At 35.8% G+C, this 18208-nt stretch overlaps 1 pseudogene; it reads left to right on the top strand.

Annotated features, from left to right (window-relative positions):
- The first annotated feature begins 701 nt into the window (after positions 1-701).
- On the top strand, positions 702-4949 carry LOC134257395 (uncharacterized; annotated as a pseudogene).
- Positions 4950-18208: the final 13259 nt, after the last annotated feature.

Genomic DNA, 18208 nt, shown 5'->3' with positions numbered 1-18208 from the left:
TTTAAATAAGATATTGCTTCTTGGAGGTTAAAAGAAGTTTTGAGTCGGACCATTTAAGCCGGCCGGGAGAGGGCAACCAATTTTTTTTTTAAATGTCCTAAGCCTTAGGACATCTGTTATTTGTCTTGTCATACATAGATCATATAACAGACCAAACATTTTCCCATGTTTTACCGTACGTCAATAAAAAATTAGGTTTTAAACATACATTCGCACTATACTCAATTTCGTTGAAATTTTAGAATGAATAAAATATGGAAATAACGAATAATATTCAAGCTCAAAAGTCCATCAAACAATGCAAAATTGCAGCAGATCAAACACGTACCCCGAAAACATCCTAGGTGGGATCAGGTACCATGGAAGAGTGAGTATCCCCTTCAGATCGGTCACACCCGCTATGTGCTCCTGTCATCATTTATAAATGTACGCAAATATCCTTCGACAATATATTGTTTTTGTAATGGCCTCACTAACAACTGAATGAATTTAAAAACATCATGTTTGACTTAATGATAAATTGTTTTTGCTGACAATGAACTATTTTGAAGATCTCTAAAGCAAGTCTATACTTGGAAGTTCCCTTTTTAATTGCAGCACAAGTAACAGCTTTTTAAAAAAGCTAGCCTGACTAAATCAATCAATTTTTCTTGATAGGAGAATCTGAATGCAAGCATTGTGTTCATCTGGTACAGTTGCCAATGTCTGAACAACTTCAGGATTCTCGACACTTAATCTTGGAAGATCCGATGAAGGCCAAGAAATCTGCAAGATCAGCAATGTCAAACCTTTTGGGCTCCAATGAAAACCAGGAGAGTAAAATCAGAAGTGTCAAACAACTTGCACAAGAGAAAGTCAACAGGATAAAAAGACCAAAATTATACGACCTAACAAGATCTTCCAACTCACTTTACCGAGTGACAGAGAACATCTATAGCCGCATGTAGAGCAGAAATATCCCATGCGCCTCAAACTCTTGCTAAAGCTGAAAACAGCCCTGACATACAACCAACGCCACTCTTCACGACTAGAAACACGACAGAAGAATTTATAAATGCCAATCATCATATTATTAACTTGACTCGACTTGGACTGTGTGGATTGGATCCAAAAAATTCATTTCAAGCACTTTTTCTAAGTCAACATCAAAATTTATTCCTAATAAAGTAAATCTAGTTGTTCCCAAATGAAGTTGGTAATTTGTGATTAAAACCTCATCACTGATTATGATGGATTTGGGAGTGTTTGTGGGGGCTATGACACAAGAAGTGGCCCAGATTTCCTGGACCCAAGCTTGTTGTATCCTCTTCTGCTAGATTTACAGCTTTCCTCCATTATTCCATTTGGAAGCAGATGCTTTCCATCTCATGTTGAATATCGGGAATTCAGGCCTGGTGCTCTTGATAATTTGCACACTTTGGAATCAACACTTGTCAACAGAACAATTCTTGAATTCATCCAGAAAATTAGAAATTACGCCATTCAAAATTCAACGAGCAGATTTTCTTTTGAACCATCAAGCATGAACATTGCAGATTACGCAACATTGACCGGTATATCCAAAGAAAATTTTGAAGACCTCCATTCTTTACGCAGAATCGTGGAACCAGGGTATCACTAGGCATATTTCTCCTGAAACTGCGGTCAGGCATGTCAAACCAATTTCTTGCCACAATCTTTGGCATCTCCAAGTCGTCCCTCTGCATCTAGCAGTACGATCAGTTCGCACAGCGCTTATGAAACTATTTGAACCTAATTTTATTGGTCTTCATCACATAAGCAGAGAAAATTTTATTGAGCATCATACAAGACCGCTAGCACAGGAACTTTTTGGAGACTTTACAGAGAAAAAAGCCATTGCATTTTTTGATGGAACTTATATTTATATCCAGAAAAGTAACAACTTCAAATTACAGTTTACATAAAGGCAGGCCCCTTGTTAAACCAATGGTTTTCACATCTACAGATGGCTATTTCCTAACAGTTCTTGGACCATACCTCGCTAGAAATAATGATGCCATCATCCTCAATCATATTCTTCATACGAACGTGGAAGATTCTAAAGGGCTGGTTCCAGGAAGATGATTTTTTCATAGCAGACAGAGGTTTTAGGGAATCACTGGACCTTCTGGATGAGAAGGGAATTAGAGCCGAGATGCCACGCCTCCTACGTAGAGGGCAGAAGCAGATGACCACCTCAGATGCCAATGCTTCTCGTCTTGTTACCAAGGTTTGTTGTTTCTATCTTTAAAGTACCATAAGCTTTAAACAATGAAACATTATTATGTACATGTACGTCTTCCTAAAAAAAAAAAACCTGTATAGATAGACTTAAGGAAAACTTTTGACTTTAGTTTGTTTTCCATGGCATTAATGTTATCTTAGTTTATATTAAAATATATTTATATCCTTTTCTCAATATTGCACGTTCTTCCCTTTACAGATTCGTTGGGTGGTTCAGGCAGCTAATGCACGCATTAAGAGATAGAAATATCTTGCTCATGAGCTTCCCACAAACCAAGTGCCATTTATCAGCGATTATATAAGAATCGTATGCGACATCTCTAATAGATACCTCAAACCTCTGTCTACTGGGAGTGAAGATGAAAATCTGGTGCATTCTTGCTGCTAAATAGTTTTTAAAAAGTTAACCCTCTAAAGACATTTGTCGAGGAAAATTCTCTGGATAAAAGGTCCGTGAACTGGGAAATTGCATTCGATTCTTTTGAATTCCCTAATCTCAGTGAAGAAATCCGACACTTGACCTATGGAGTTTATCAACTTAAATTATTTCGAAGTTATATTCAAGAGTGTCTGGAAAGGGATGTGGATATCCTGAATCACAGTGAGTTCCATGGGCTTATTAAGGTTAAGATTCAAAGTCGTCACGTTTCTTCCAAGCAGTATTTCCCTTGGATCCAGTTTTCTGAGTCTGAGATAACTGCCTGGTACTGTAGAAGGATATGGAGATAACGAACAGTATTCAATCTCAAAGTCCATAAAACAATACAAAGTAAGAGCAGAGCAAACACGGACCTCCGAAACATCAGAGGTGGGATCAGCTGCCATGGAGGAGTGAACATCCCCTGCTGACCGGTCACACCCGCCGTGGGCTCCTTGTCATGATCAGGAAATAACAGAATAATCCGTCGTCAATTCATTTCAGTGTATAAATAACGGACTAACAATTGGTATTAAAAACGTCAGTCAGCATTTGACTCAATGATAAATTGTATTTGCTGACAAGGTCATTTTATCGACCATATAGAACTTATGAAATGATGACTTTAAACGAGACTGTTGATATTCTTGTTTCATCAATTTGCTTGTCAATAATTTACCTCGTTTTAGAAATTGTTCATACGTAGAGCATGCTCTTGTGTATCGAATCAACTGAGATATATACACTCCGTATGCAGGTGATGAAGGTACTAGTATATTGCTGCAAAAGAAAGGGAAGTTGACGATAAAAAAGTTAAAGTCGTCACGTTTATCATATAGCTTGGTTGTTAGGTTACCATTAACGTCTTTTTCAAGTAAAATATCCAAGTATGAAACAGATGTGTCAGATTCTGTCGTGTCTTTAATCTCAAGCTCTCCTGGATATATCGTATCGACGTAGGAATGGAAATTACCATTGTTAATTGACAAAACGTCATTGATAAATCTGAAAGTCGAGTTGAAGGCCACAGCAAGTGTTTTATGTTTTTCACGCATAAGATTTTGCATAAATTTAGCTAATAACGGAGCGCAGTTGGTGCCCATGGGAATTCCAATAAATTGTTGGAAAACCTGGTCTCAAAAAAAAAAAAAAAAAAAAAAACACATCGATATTGTCAATCAGAAGCTCAAGCATCTTCTTGATGTCAACTTCAGAGTACTTGTGTGTGCAATCAGAATCTGTTTAAACAAAATAATTTTGCAAATGACCAATGACCAGATAAGTAAATTTACGAGTTCCATTTTTATTGAAGAAGCAGCTGTCAATGATTTCAAAAAGCCTGGATTTTAATTTGTCGTGGGGAATTGTTGTATATAAAGTTGAAAAGTCGTAAGTTTTTAAGCTATTGATTTTTTGTAAAATCTTGTGGTTTCAAATCGTCCAAAAGTTCTTTAGAATTTTTTAGCATCCACATCTGATCCACACCACTTCTTGAATAGTTGCACAGTACGCTTGAAGTTTTTCCTTCACTACTGTCAATATCTTAGTGAGGAGTAACGAAAGAGGCTTGGTTGAACATTTACTGGAACCCGCAATGTATCTTTGTTTGTAAGGATTCTTATGAAGTTTCGGAATCCAATATATATAAGGTAGTTCAAATTCATTTTGGCTCTGTGGAATATTAAAAATATTCAAAACTGACAGGTGATTATGAAGAATTTCCTCCTTAGAAGGGGAAGTATGAGTATAAGTAGGATTACCACTTGTAGAATGAAATCCAAGTTCTTCTAGAATGCAATTTATAAATTATAATGAGCCTTACAAACGAAGACAATGTTGTTACCTGCTTTGTCGGCAGGAACCAGTACGTACTGATCATGTAATCTATCTACAGTGAAAAATTGTCTTATCCGACATGCACTGGGAGACATATTTTGTGTCAGAATAGACAGGATGTCGGATTGCACAGTGTTAAAAACAAGGAAAATTCTAAAAACGGAAAGAAATTTAACGTCGGAATTCACAGTGAGTCGGATTATTCAGTTTTCACTGTAATTCTTTTTTCACTTCTGGTTTATGGAACACAGAAGGATAGATGGTTTTCAGTAGGTGTCGAGCTGGTGCCCGAGTGGTTGGGATCTGTTCACATGTTGCTGCAGTGATCTGGTACCTTGGGAGGTATGACAAGCAATCAATCTCTGGTGTACAAGACTGGTCTAAGTTTCTCACGGATGCCACTCCCATTCATGAATCAGATGACAGTGACGACATTGTCATAGAGGAGTAAGCCAGTCTCAATGTGCAAACTGATTGTCCTGAAAATATGAATATATACTCATATAATATTTAAATTCAAAATCTTATATTGTTTCATATATGCTATTCCAAATAATTACAACTGATTAATTGTAAGAAGTTATATGTTAAAATCAGTAATAAACAAACATGATTTTTTTTTCAATAGACTACACATTTAAAATATATTGTAAAAATAATTTCCTGATTTGAAACAGTGAAACTTCAAATGACTTCACAAGAATCTTGAAAAAAACTTTTTTTATTTGAACAAAATAAAAGAAAACATAATAATTAATTATTATGTACATGCAGATTTGTTGTTCTCAAGTATTTAATTTAATTTAATAAACAATAGTTTATTCACATATGTTAAGGTGAATAGGATTGGGCAGCAGGCTCAGCCTATTTTATCCCTTTCCCTACATCAAGGTTGAGGTGAATGTTTTCAAGTATATATTGTACTCGACATTTAAGAATATCCCCTTGTATCAATTAATCTTGACCATGATCCAAAAAATAAAACATGTTCTTGATCTGCAGAAACAGATCTTTCATTAAGTATTTGCATATTTTGGATCAGAGGTTGTGCTCTGTATGAAATATTGAAAAAATACTTCAACTTTAGGCCATTTTCAAAGGAATTTACAGGATATGAGGAAAATGACGCATTTTATGACGTCATAATGCATTGATTAGAGGGAAAATTACGTCATGATTAATAGATACGTGGTGACCAACAGTCAAGTGATAGATACTGCATTTGCAACCTAAACAGAGCGGTTTTGATTTTTCAGAAATTCTCAGGGCAAAATAAGACACAAAGTGGTTCTTGCTCTTTACAGGTTCTCTTAGAACTATATAACCTGCAGTGGATATACCAAAAGGCAAAACATTAAATACATAATAGTGCATTTTCCCTTCGCCCATGAAAATGTATATGTATATGATGATAAGTAGTTTATAATCAACTGTGAAAGTGAAATTCCGTTTTTAAACATTGCTTAAACTACTGTGGCATCTTCATATCTTTTCTTGAATTGAAGTAAATTGGATTTAAGTGTCTGCAATCGAAAACTAAGCATGTCCTTGTCGCAACCGTCAGAGGATTTACAGCTTTAGGAATCTTTCAGCCCACGTAGCGCAGTGGTTAGAGTGTCTGCTCTAGAGTCGCAAAGGGGTCAATATAAAAAAAAGCAGCTAAATGGTTCATATGAAAATTGGAGATACAATTAAATATTTTCGTTTCTTTTTTTTATCTAAATTGATAAGGCTGCACAATATTTTGGGAAAACAACATTTAGTAAACAGTAGGGAAGCTATTTTTTTCAGAATGTTTTCGTAAAAGTTACCAAATTGTGTTTTTCTGTCATTGGTGTTACCTTATAAAATTTTGTTTTATAGAATCAATTAAAAAACTTATGAATGCAAGCCATGATAAACATGTACTAGGATTATTCAAGTTTACTGATAAGTCCAAAAGTATCGTTGTCCAGTGATGAAAATTTAGTTTTCAATCATATTTGGACATTGACATGAGACAAAAATAAATAGACACACACGCATAAAAAATGCTGTAAATGTGGTGCCATGTGTGTACAGTTCAAAATAACATAATTTATGACTTTTTTCAAGGAGTGAAATTAGGTAATATAAAGTTATTTCTTACATTTAAACTTATTAAAAGTAAAAAATAACAAGTTTTAGGTTGGTTACTCCACTGACTCTACTGTAACACCAATGATCGAAATTAGTAATACTAATGACTTAGCACTTAACAATTAGCATTTAATCATACTATAACATGAAACTTCATGTGAAAGACAGAATACACTGCATGGCTAACATACAAAAATGAAAAAAGTTTCTGGGATTTCATACTTAAAATGATCTTATAACAAAAAGAAATCTGGTAACACCAGTGACAGAATAGTTAACTTTTATGATAACACCAATGACTGGTGAAGTAACACCGGTGACAAGAGATATGCAGTGTTTGTTAATCATTGGTTTGAAAAAAAATAAAGTTTAGTAGGGTAAAAGGGTCTCAATTGTGAAGGATATGAGGTTTTAAATCCCACATTTTTCATTAGAGAACTAGTAGATAAAATGTATTAATCAAAATCTCTTGTCACCGGTGTTACTTCACCAGTCATTGGTGTTACCATAAAAGTTAACTATTCGTAGAGAGATTTATACAAACTAAGTTAAACTTGACTAATTTTACTTTACTTAGGTGATAAATTCTGACATTCATGCATGGCCAGTGAATTTTTCAGAATGGAAAATACATTTTTTGAGCATAAAAAATGTTTTGTCATTGGTGTTACATGTATATGATCTGAAGTTGTCATTGGCATTACCAGATATTTAAAACTTCTGTACGTGGAAAAAAAAATTTATTGGAAAATAAATCAATTACTTTCAAATACCATAAATTAAGTTTGCAAAGTAGAATACAAATAAATATTTTTTCAATATAAGAAGAATATATTTTGCCTCCAAAAGTACTTGTTTTGTCAATGGTGTAACCATTCGTGTCATTGGTGTTAAACTTTAGAAAGTAATGCCAATGACCGTAACACCAATGACGTATTAGTCATAAAATGATCTAATATTTCTAATTTACCCTGGATAAAGTAAAAGTTTTGTCAACATTGCTTTTGGTTTCCCTAAAGAACATCTTTCGTAAAAGAGTTCAATGAATATCTAAAATCGTTTTGAAATAACGATGGAAACACCACCGACAAAAAAGTTTGTACTAGTGTACTTTTTTACTTCTAAAGTCCATTAATATGTTCTGATCATGAATATCAAGGAGCAGTTTCTGTTGTTTTTGGTGAGAAGTGATGCAATTTGACTTAGGACTGTTTATATTTTCTTATCAGGAATGATAACTCTTTTGTAGCAAAAACAAAAATAGTAACACCAATGACACAACTTTCTTGTACAGTCATATTAAATGCTGTATCAGTTAAATGGAAGGTGGGGCTCATATTTTTTTATTCAAAGATATATTCTATTTAACGTTTATTTAATGTATACATGATTTTTCAGACAAAATTTCATTTAATTTTTGGCGTATTTATCCTTATTTGAAGAGAAAAATTCCATTGACAGCATGAATTTGGCTGATTGGTGTGATAAAATCATCTATTGACTTTAATGAAATTAATTATGTGAAAATTTCTATTAGTAAATAGAAATTACAGATGTCATAGATTGTAAAGCAACAATCCAAAATTGGGAGAAAATAAGAAATAGGATTTTACAAAGAAGTGACAAGTTTAGCTGCTTTTTTTTTTATATTGACCCAAAGGAGTTGATCCTTACGTCGCGGATTTGAATACACTGTGGGACGTGGAGATCGGTCCTTCGGATGAGACCATATGTATACCGAGAACATGTTTGAACCTCATGTTTGAACTGGTTTTCATTTACTTGCTTTCTGAAAACGTAATGGTCGTTCTGAAGATTCTCTTCAATTCTGTTAATTCTGCGAATTAGAAATGTGTTTGAATGTTCTGCTAAAAACTCAAAGATTATGGAGTCTATTCTTGTTTGTATTAAACTATTCATTAAATCTCCTTGCTGTCTTGAAGCTGCCAGATATACTAATTCTGATATGGTTTGAGGCAATTCCATTGTCCAGGCGTTCAACTTGCTCGGGTAGACCATGGGCTAGAAACTGAACGCTAAAATCATGAGAAAACTATGCAAACATGTCATTCCTAAAATTTTTATTTCATTAACAATGCTACTACATACACAATATGCAACTTCCGTTTAAGTACAATAATTCGTTTACATTTCGTTAGAACAATCATTTCTCGCTATACTATCGTAACGCGAGAAATTATTAATTTTTGAACGCATGTAAAAGAGAAAGAACACGTACACCAGTGTATATTTTTTCACATGTTCAACTCAAGTTAAAGTTACAAAATGATTTAGAATGATGAATGCGTGACATGCAACAATTTTACTTTTGTCAATTGTATGCCCAGATCATTTTGCCAGAATTATGAATGTCTGTTATGCATAAATTCTAGTTCTGTTAATATCATTCTCGTTAGTATCAACTGAACAAAAGGTAAACAAAGATCATTTTACCAAGTAGTAGGAAGATACGTTGGTGATACAGTTTGGTCCTCATAAGGCTGTCACGTTCGATTTTCAAAAATTTCATGCATTTTCACCATATAATCAATAGAGCACCACCCCAACACCAGAACCCCTGAAATTCACAAATGTGGAAGAGGCATCCTTCCTCATCATAACTATGTACATAGTTCATTGGTTTAATACCCAGGAGCAGAGGAGATTTTTTTCAGAATTTATGCATTTCACTATATGTTCAAAAGCCCCGCCTTAACACCAGAACCCTGGTCCTGGGACCATGAAATTCATAATTTCGAAAGAAGCAGCCTTATTCAACATAACTACATGTATGTACTTTGTTAGTTTATTTAATACCCAGAAGCAGAGAGGAGGATTTTCAAGTTTTTTTTTTAGCATTTTCACTATGATCAACAATAGAGCCCTGCACTAAAACCAAAACCCCCAATCCTGGGGTCACGAAATTCAAAATTTTAGAAGCGACATTCTTGCTCATCATAACTATGTACCTAGTTTATTGGTTTAATGCCCAGGAGCAGAGAATATTTTAAATGAATTTATGCATTTTCACTATATGATCGAGCCCCAACCTAACACTAGAATACCTGACCCTCCGGCCATGGAATTCACAATTTTAGAAGAGACATTCTCGCTCATCATAATTATATACTTGGTTAGTTTATTAAATACCCAGGGGAAGAGAAGATTTTCAAAGAAAACATGCAATTTCACTATACAATCTATATTGCCCCGCCCTAGCACTAGAACCCCTGACCTTGGGGCGATGAAATTCACAATTTTGAAAGAGGCGGCCTTATTCAACATAACTATGTACTTGGTTTGTTTATTTCATGCCCAGGAGCACAGAAGAAGATTTTCAAAAAAATAATGCATTTTCATTAGATAATCTATTAGCCCCGCCCTAGCACTAGTATCCCTAACTCGGGGGCCATGAATTTCACAATTTTGGTAGAGGACTAAATGCTGATTACAATAATGCCAACAGTTTGACTGCTTGATATCCAGGAGTAGAGAAGAAGACTTTTAAAGAACGCATTCATTTTAGTGGTTTTGGCCCAACATCTCAGGTCCCAGGGGGGCAGGGACCATGAAATTCACAATTTTTGTTCCCCTTCACCCAAAAATATTTGTTTTATGCCAAAATTGGTTGAAATTGGTTGCAGAGAAGAAGCTGGAAATATTCAAATGATAACGCACAAAGCACGACGAAAACAGATAGCAATAAGTTTACTCAGGTGACCTAAAAACGGAACTCTTAAATTTACATACCTGGTCATTGGTCATTTGCAAAATTATTTTGCTAAAACACATTCTGATTGCACACACAAGTACTCTGAAGTTGATATAAAAAGACGCTTGAGTTTCTGATTGACAATATCTATATGGTTTTTGGAGACCAGGTCTTCAAACAATCCACTGGAATTCCCATGGGTACCAACTGCGCTCCAATCGCAGACCTATTTTTGTATTCATATGAAGCAGAATATGTGCAAAATCTTATGCATGAAAAAAGAAAACACCTGTTGTGGCCTTCAACTCGATATTTAGATATATCGATGACGTATTTTCAATTAACAATGGTAATTTCCATTCCTCTGTCGATACGACATATCCTGGTGAGCTTCAGATAATAGATACCACAGAGTCTGACACATCTGTTTCATACTTGGATATTTTACTTGAAAAAGACATCAGTTGTAATCTAACAACCAAGCTCTATGATAAACGTGATGACTAACTTTTCTATCGTCATCTTCCCTTACTTATGCACCAATATATCTTCATCACCTGCGTACGGAGTTCATATATCCCAGTTGTTTCGACATGCAAGAGCATGCTCTACGTATGAACAATTTCTAAAAACGAGGTAAATTATCGACAATCAAATTGATGAAACAAAAATATCAGCAGTCTCGTTTAAAGTCATCATTTCGTAAGTTCTATGGTCGATACAATGACCTTGTCAGCAAATATAATTTATCATTGAGTCAAATGCTAAATGCTGACTAACGTTTTTCATAGTAATTGTAAGTCCGTTATTTATACACTGAATTGATGACAGATTTTTACGTTATTTCCCGATAATGACAAGAAGCACATAGCGGATGTGACTGGTCAGCAGGGTATGCTCACTCCTCCATGGCATCTGATCCCACATCTGATGTTTTGGAGGTCCGTGTTTGCTCTGCTCCTATTTTTCATTGTTTTATTTTTTGCGTGATTACTGTTTGTATTGTTTTATGGACTTTTGAGCTTGTATGCTATTCGTTATATCTATATCCTTCATTGCAAAGATATTACCATCTCGTCTGTGACAACTACCTAACCAGTCCATTTTCATTATATAATTATACCCCCTCTATGGTACATCTGACCAAGAGGCCATGAAATACCCAATTCTGGAAGAAGGACCCCTTGCTCTTTGTAACTATGTATGAAGTTATTTTGTTTAATAGAACCCCTGACCCTGGGGCGATGAAATCCACAATTTTGGAAGCGGTACCTTTCCTCATCACAATTAATACCCAGGAGCAGAGAAGATTTTCAAAGAATTAATGTATTTTCACTATATAATCAATAGACCATCGCCCTAACACCAGAACTCCTGATCCAAGGACCATGAAATTCAAAATTTTGGAAGACACCCTTGCTCATTATAATTGTACATTGAATGCCCGGGAGCAGAGATTTTCAAAGAAATATTAGTAAACAATCTTCAGTATACTAGTATAATCTATATAGCCTCGCCCTGACCATGAAATTTACAATTTTGGTAGAGGACAAGTGGTAGAGGAGATGCTTATTACATTCATGCCAACAGTTAGACGACCGCTTGATGTCCAGGAGCAAAGAATTGCTTTAATGTTAAAAAAAGGGGGAAGCTTCACTAACATAAGGGTGCTTCTATGTTGCTTTGACTGTAGCTTTTAAAACGAATTTTTTCCCATAGTGGTAGTCGCCTGCATTGCGCAGTGGTTAGAACGTTTGCTCTACAGTCGCAGAATCACAAATGTCAAACAACTTGCACAGGAGAAAGCCAAGAAAACAATGTATATTACCAGTTTCTAAACCACATCCAAGGAAGTATTGAAATCAAACCAATCTGGCTACGAAATAAGAGAGAGATTGACTAAAGCAGCAGGATAAGACTCAGCAATTGCTAATCAAAACGCTAGCATAAAATCTAATATCCAGGACGAGAAGGGCATTGTCCCCGTTGCTTCAAGCCAGGAGTTGAATCTCACTGCGAGACATGGAGACCAGTCCTTCGGATGATACCGTATAAACCGAGGTCCCATGTCGCAGTAGGTGATGGCACGAAAACGATTTCTCACTGCTCAATGGCCTTGAGTGCCAAGTATAGGACAAAATTTGCAGCTCTCCACCGGCAAGTACCGGCGTCTCCATATGAGTAAAAAATTCTCGAGAGGGACGTTATATAAACAATACAGTATACAAACAAACAAAACAAAGGAGTTACTGTAAATATATTATATTTAGCGTGTACAATATTTGGCGGAAATTGATTTTTGAACAAGTTAGCGTTGATTTGATTTAGCGCATTTCTTAATGTTCTTATTAATGTATATATGTTTAAGACATTTAGCGTTGTACTTGAATTAGCGGAAGTTTCTTTCCGCTAAAAAGAATACACAGCCAAATATAATACGTTTACAGTATCTTTCATTAGTTCAGCATTTCTGTTCAAAAGTGTATGGCGAGTTCTCTACATTTTATATAGAACTGAAATGTATATTGTGTTCGAACCTTTTTATAACGGAGTTATGGTCGGCTCCTGTTGTCTGAAGGTGAAATCAGAAGTTGAACATTGGATTTAAGTGTGAAAATGAAAAAAAATAGACATTGTTTTAACACATTTATAGGCCCTCACTTATTTCTTTTTTAATATTTCTTATAAAATCTTATTTTTCATGCTAAAACATAACATGTTGAAATTACCAGTGTGTTTATTTATATAAAATATCATGTATCACATATACCAAAGAGCCTAAAAGATTGCCAAGAAGAGAGCTTAACTAGATGTAGGATAACTAAAGCACAGCCTTATATTTTGCGCATCTGAACTTACTTAAAGAAAGAGATGATATAAGCGTCTAGTGCCAGAAATGTGGTTATGGGGACTAATCAACGCCATCCTGAACTTCATCTTCGCTAGCCAAGGGTTTTCGATCCGAAATCTACTCTACAACCCTGGCAGATTTAGTCCTATCAAACGGGAAATTCAATTGCGCCGTCCATCGCCGTAATGCTATGTTCCCACTATCACGATTGGCGCCACGATTGATATCGGGGACTTGAACGTGGACAAATCGTAGTTTTCGTATCAAACCGAAACAAATCTTGTGTTCACTCGTGACCATCGTGTTGATCGTGAAATTTTTTTTGACTGTCAAAAATTTTTCTACGATTAACACGATTAGATTTTAATCGTCATCATCGTATCAAATCGCAATACATCGTAACTAACCTCAGCTGCATCGTAAGTAAACGCATCTAATCTGGCTTTCATATCGTGATCGATCTCAGAAAGGACAAACATCCCGCTGAATGACGATTCGTTGCGATATCTCACGTTCTGTCACGTTCTGTGACGCTTTGCGTGGCCCTACTACCCACGTGCTGACACGATATTTTCCCACTCAGAGACGATTTGATACGGACGTATGAGAGTAAACGCCATTAGACACGAGTGTTAACGCTTTGTTGCGGACAATCACGCTACATTATGAGTACTTATACCCTTGTAAAAATAACGGGGAAATTGAACGCGTTTCTTTCGCGACTGAAAAAAAATGTCTGCGTTTTGGAAAAATATTTAAAAGATGAAACTAAAACAGGTACAAAAAAAGAAAGAGGGGAGATCCTATCTTCTTATTAACTTGAACCGTTCGATCAAAGGCAACATCAGAGAAAAAATAAAAAGATAAGAAATAGATCTGTACATTGCTGCTTTTGCCCTACTTTGACAGCAATAACATACATGTATGACCATAGTTACATCACAAGCACCACATTCATGAAGTTGTCATCAACCTTTACTTCTGCCATTAACAATGATTGTATGTTTATGTTTTGTTTGATTTTTCAATAAATAAAATATAATGGACTCAGTATAGTCAGATTTTTATATGTCTATCGGGATACAATCGTAGCTCAAAGCGCGTTCTATCTTGATCCTGATCGTGAAAGGCGTTGCAATGAACGTGTTATTCTATCGAACATTAGCGCAAGAGTGCGCAATGAACGTATTATATCGTACAAGTAGAGCTTTTTTAAAAAGCTTCCCGTCTTTAGCAACAAACTTAAACTGTAAACTGATCTACACCTATCAGGCCGTATAATTCTTTTGAATTTCTTGATTTTGTATTTCTACATTAGCTTTTTACTGGCATTAGCCCTACCACGGTTGTCGCTCGGTCATCTCCGTAAACTTTGACTCGCCGAGAGCTTTCGGCAAACCTCGGCTGATTCCATTAAGAAAGGGGAAAAGAATAATAACAAATTGTAAAGCCTGCAAGCAATAAAAATCAAATTTTATTTATAATGAAGTTAAAGAGATCTTTTTATTTTTTGCTATACAAAAAATCATGTTATTAGGAATTAATTACTGCTGATTTTGTTGTTCGTTTTGTCATTTTTTTTTTAAGATTTAAAATCTTGCAAAATTGTTAAGTCGTACGAAAATTAGATCATCAGAAAGTTATCTCCCTTGCCTTGAACAGCATTTCAACCAATGAAATAATTGAGAATCTTCTACTCATGCAATTTCTTCCAATCACAAAAGAGTCCGAAGACTGTAAAAAACTTCAACTATACAATACCGTCTTCCAAGGAAGAGGGTAATGAGTACGTATTAAAACGTAGGAGATCCTCTCTAATCGAGAACTCGGATCGTGATATTCGTGACAGATCGAGGTCCTTTTTCGAATAAATCTTGATAATCTTCTCGGAACGTAATTCATCTTATCTGAACGGTGGTCAGATCGTCAGAGATCGCATCACATGAAATTTATCCATCGTGGCCATAGCGCATAAAAGCGTAACGAAACGTATGAGAACGCACCTATACGCATTTCTTCGTATCTTGGCATAAAATTCAATAAAAACTCTGCGATCAACTACGATCGATCTATCGTGACGTGTGTAACTGACCGCACGACAGTGGGAACGTAGCATAACTGAGTTAAGTTACTTAAAGCTCTTTTGTATTTGTCCAATGAAAATAACTGTTAATATTTGTAAATCAATATGACGTTTGAAAGCAGATTTTCACTCATAGATTTTATCAACTCGTTTTTTCCAGTTCTTAGTTCGTTCAACTTGTGCAGCAGTTCGTAGTCAATTTTAGATAATTTCTTCAATTTAGCATAACAACGATAACAAACATACTTAGACGATCCGTCATTTTCGTGTGGAATATAACCCAACACTTCATACAACTGTTGGTACACCTCAGAAGTGGTATAAAATGTTCTTCGTGATTTTTATCAAGAGTTTGACAACACGTGTATCCAATATTAATGAGCCATGACATTTGATTGGCTGAAATTGATGCACCTCAAATGCAGAACACGAACATGTACTTATGTGATCCTTTCAGTAATATCTTAAAAACATATGATATGAGCGCTCCCCCAAATACAAATGCTGCCATCAAAGAAAAAAAAACCGAATCGATTATTCCCTTGTTTTTTTAAGCATATATTACGTCCTAAATTTTATTCCTTGTAAATTATCAACTTTTGCATACAAAGACGAACATACCTTAAGCTGAACACGATTCGTAAAAGGAATGTGTTCGCCATTTTTGTTCGGTGAAGCGCTATAGCTGCAGATCCCTATATAAAGGGCAGTACTTTGTCACTGTTCAAATTAATTAGCTAGTCGACACCGGTGTAGAGGGACGTATGCTATACAGCACTCGGTAGTGTCAATAATAACGTAATACTTCGTCTAATGCAGGAAAGTAAGAAACCAAAGAAACTTACAATTAAAGTTGTACAGGTCAGTGCAGTATACAAACACAGATACTTGTAACTGCTATCAAATGTAAACAAAGGTAATGCAAGATAACCAGCACGAACACGGGTCGCCATTCCACGCGTGACAATAAAGCAGTCAGGTGTGACGAATCTGAAGAGTATATCCTGGTGTTGATGTATCGTAGATAATGATATCAAAAATGGCGTATGTCTATTTACGAGTCGTGTTTAGCTTTAATTCCGTTGAAAATCGTCGATTATTAAAAACCTTGCGTACGCTGGGACTTCGCAGCTAATCAAATTCGTTTGTGCGAGGTCAAATTTTTCATCCAAATCTGCCAAGGATTTTGGGTAAATTTCAGATCGGAATCCTTTGGCTAGCGAAGATGCCTGAACTTAGGACACTCGCTTAGAACACCCGAAACGATGACCGTTTTCTGTTTCAAGAAATGTCAAGAGAAAGAATTAATGAATTATTTGCTACTTTGCGTGGAGTTTACTGGAGACATCAATTTCATTACAATCCTATGTTTATTTAGAACATGGATGAGACAATTATAACAATGTCGCACAAACCTAGAAAAGAAGCTGCAAAAGGGTGCCAAGCCAATTCATGGAGAAGCGGGGTCCCTAGAAATGGTAACTGCTATGCCTGTGCTAATGCAATTTTATTCTGCAGGGGGAAAGGACATGAATGCAAGGATATGGAATAAAAAATATCCTGAAGGATTCTGTATTGGAAGCTGATATTTTTTGTGTCCAAGAGGAGTTTGACAAAAGGTGGAATTGGTCGTCTCTGGTATGAGCAGAATTTTTGCAAAACATTGGCAACGAAAGCCACAATTGCTTGTATGCGATTGGCATGGGTCTCATGCAATTCATAGAAATAGCGCAAACAAACAACATTGTTATTGATCTACTAAGTCACACCATCGCCGTTAATGTGTCTGCTCTACAGTCGCTAAGTAAGGAGCCGATCCTTACCTCGCGGGTTCGGATCCCGCTGCGGGACGTGGAAACCGGTCATTCAAATGAGACTGCATAAAGCCTATGTCGCAGTAGGAGCTGGCGCGAAAAACACTCCTCACTGATCAATGGCCAAAATTTGCAGCTCTCCGCCGACAAGTGGTGGCATCTCTACATGAGTGAAAAATTCGCAAGAGAGACGTTCGAGATGGTAAACGACATACAAACAAACCACGTCACTTCAATATTTGGAAGGAGTCGTTAGTCCATTTCTTCTTTAATAGTCTTTCAAATCGGGGTGAACTAAAGAGGAAGATTCATTTATCAATACGACTGCATCCGAAGTTGCTGTAGGATAGGATACGCAAAGTTTCTGAAGAATTTCAGAAGGCATGTCTTGCATCTACAATGCATTCGAATGTAGTGTCTGGATTTCAAGCGACTGCAGAAGCATTTCCTTCAGATACGTAAGTGATTCCGGCGCATGTTTTCCTTCCATCTGTATTATACATAGATGAGCATGTCGCCCACACTAGTAAGGTCAACTTTCGTATAATTTAATCGCCATCTTTAAATGAAAATGTCTCACCGGCCGTTGCATACATAGTTTCTGATGTCATTGGGCACGTCCCAATTGAGCGCTCCCCCAAATACAAATGCTACCATCAGAACCTATGTTGGACAAAAGTTCAAATGGAAGCTTTTCTACAAGCTTTGAAACAATCAGTAATATTTGACCGTGGTATTAATGAATTTGTCACGAATTTGCTATTGATGAATAACGTTTGATTCAAGCTAAATCTTTATCCAATTAGTCCTGTAGTCATTTTTATATCAATCGAATACGAGTAGATGAAACACACTATGTAAACTACAATTTACATGTGTAATGTTTCGATTTTAAGCACTTTCGGGTATGAAAGCCACCCAATCCCTTACCTTTTTAATAAATTTGCTTTCTGGAAAGTTGCTTTTACTGTGTTCTTTCAAAAAGATATATTTAACTAGACAATTGACAGGTGCCAATAGTAGCGAGTGTCCGACACCAAGATTTTCTCGATTTGCACTTTACCAGCAGTGTATCTATTGGATATTCTATTTTTTTTCAGACTAACTCTCCTCAGAAACAAATATAATCGAA

This window comes from Saccostrea cucullata, unplaced genomic scaffold (genome assembly GCF_032062105.1).
Source record: "Saccostrea cucullata isolate Sc308-1 unplaced genomic scaffold, CSIRO_AGI_Scuc_v1 ctg3192, whole genome shotgun sequence".
In the NCBI taxonomy this organism is placed as follows: Eukaryota; Metazoa; Mollusca; class Bivalvia; order Ostreida; family Ostreidae; genus Saccostrea; species Saccostrea cuccullata.
This window is presented reverse-complemented; position numbering and strand designations above follow the sequence as displayed.